Source organism: Aristolochia californica, unplaced genomic scaffold (genome assembly GCF_029961685.1).
Source record: "Aristolochia californica isolate CCGP_79_NKW_82.1479 unplaced genomic scaffold, dmAriCali1.0.hap1 SCAF_6, whole genome shotgun sequence".
Classification (NCBI taxonomy): domain Eukaryota; kingdom Viridiplantae; phylum Streptophyta; class Magnoliopsida; order Piperales; family Aristolochiaceae; genus Aristolochia; species Aristolochia californica.
The window spans coordinates 8,099,513-8,101,938 of record NW_027182257.1 but is presented as its reverse complement, the minus strand read 5'-3'; the positions used below and the strand labels follow the sequence as shown (position 1 = coordinate 8,101,938).

General features: G+C 42.9%; 1 pseudogene; it reads right to left on the bottom strand.

Annotated features, from left to right (window-relative positions):
* Window positions 1–848: 848 nt before the first annotated feature.
* Window positions 849–2,038, bottom strand: LOC137935239 (protein KINESIN LIGHT CHAIN-RELATED 3-like; annotated as a pseudogene).
* Between the last annotated feature and the right edge of the window lie 388 nt (window positions 2,039–2,426).

Genomic DNA, 2,426 nt, shown 5'->3' with positions numbered 1-2,426 from the left:
TCCCCTCGTGTCGGTGGCTCACCGAGCTAACCACCTCCACAACTAACCCAGCAGTTCCTACAAACACCAGGGTCACATTCCCATCTTGCTGCAAAGCATGGACACTGCCAACTGCTGCATTGGCTCTTAGAACAATGGCATCCTTTGAATCTTTTGTTGCAACTCTTTGAACACCCACAATACTTAACGCAGCAAGTATCATTATGAAGACATGGACATTGTTTTCCACACATCAATTGACTGCCACATGGTGTGAACTGCTTATAAGACTTTTGTTTTCCATCAACTATTCTTTTGCGTATGGACATATGATCAGCTGTCTTTCCAATGTATGTGATTATACGTGTTCTACCCCTTCTGCGGAAGAATCTTGTTCTTGTTGGTATTTCCTGTTCCATATACTCTAGTTCATTTTTTTCTTTGTTGTCCAACGTTAAGCTAGGCAATGTGGAAGTTCTATTTGAAGCAGTGTCTGCATCATTAAACATGTAACTGAAGAACTCCATGCAGCTCTTCAAGCCAGGTAGTAAGTTCCCAGCTATAAGGTAACTATTTCTTCCAACAATCTCAATTCCTTTCATGTATAACTCCTCAATAGGAGACCAACTGTTTTCAGCAACATCTGCTTCTAATTCTCCCTTGCTTGAATAGAAACTTTGCATTGTAATAGGAACTTCAATCCCAATGTTTGGGTGGACTTCTGATGTACTTTCAGTCATTTTGCCCTCGACAAGGTCAGAAGCTGCCTTTGGCCTGTCCACTTTTTCTTGTTTGTTAGTTATTGAAGTAATGGATGCTTCATTAGTGGCCAACACGCTATAGTTTATGGCGTTGTGCTTCCCATTTTTTCAGGACTTGATCTCTTCAATATTTGTAGTTACATCCTTTTCTATGGAAGCCATATTGCCTATTACATCAAACTGAAGTGCTTGGAGGGCCTCAACAACATAATGGCAAGTCTCCCCCACAATTAGATCCGTTTATCCCAATACTTGCTTCTGGATTTTCAGGCCCATCTTGTAACACTGTATGAAATTTTCAAGTTGGCCGACCATTGCATGAGTATCACCCCATTGCATATGGCCAGTGAATTTGGCAAGAGCATGCTCCTGACCTTCACGCAAATTGGGAATTTCAATTGAGTGCTCAAGATAGGGGATAGCCTGACTAGACTATCCCAAGCTGCTGTATAGTGTTGCTACCACATGCAAACACATCACCAGCTCTAAGCTTGGTTTCCCATCAACACATTTTTCAGAAGATTTTGCTGCTCGAAGAGCAAAATTCAGAGCCTTCAGTGGATTATCTCTTGAGGAGATCAAATCTCTTGCATGCTTGAGTAGGAAAGGTCCAAGATCTGGGTTGTTGAGTGCTACTTCAGCTGGATCCGCAATTCCATTGTATAATTTTGATGCTCCTAAGGTAACATTCTTTTCTTTGTTGTTGGAAGCAGCACTAAAACTCAATTTTCTTACGTTTTTATCAGTCTTTACCTCTGTAGGAGGCTTTATATTGGACCCTTTACTTGTTAGACCAGATTATACTGATGGCTCAACATTCAACTGCAGCTGAGATGGTTCTCTTGAGTGTCCAAAAGAAATGGACTTATGACCAGAAGAGTGGGTCTGCTCGGACTTTGCACTTGGAGAGCCATTATTCACTGTAGAAGTTGCATTCTTTTCAACGGGCTCCTCTTTCTCTGACTCCTCTTCCATTATCTCTAACACCCACCTATCTCCACCAACAAGATGGCATAACTCAGAATCAATCCTTGAGTCATCACCCTCACATCCAAAACTTGGCCTTGATGGGGACCCATCAGCAGAGGTGTGCATGTCACAGATGATATCATATAACCGTTCAATTGAGGTATCCACACAAGCTTCTTCAAGAAGATTAATAGCCTCGCTTCGAGCACTGTGAGGACTAAGAGTGTACTCTTTGTCAACTTATTTACAGAAGAATTTTCCTTGAGGGTGGGGCTCACGGCATGTACAACCCCATCTTCATTTTTACCATCCATGAAAATTCCAGGCATTTTACACGCACAGTGACTGTGCTCATCAACAGCAAAATAAAGCCCCCCCCCCCCCCAAAAAAAAAATTTTCAGCAGCCCCCATAAAATTTTTCCTATGAATCCCGGCATCCCCAGAAAAATTTCCTCTCGAAATACATACACCCAAGCCCGAATACCTTCAATTGGGTACTGCTTCTCTGCTTCACGGAACAGAGAACCTCCTGGCCAAATATTCGAGCAACGGTGCTGCTGCTCAGCCCCTGGTAGCTCCTTCACCCCCATGGAAAAATAGTTTATACATCTCAAATGAGGCCATGTTAGAAGCTTACCCCAAAAAACATTGATGGTGGTTCCCCGTTGGATTTCCGAGGGCGAGGTGGAGCAAAATTTGTCTGACGGAGCTGACAG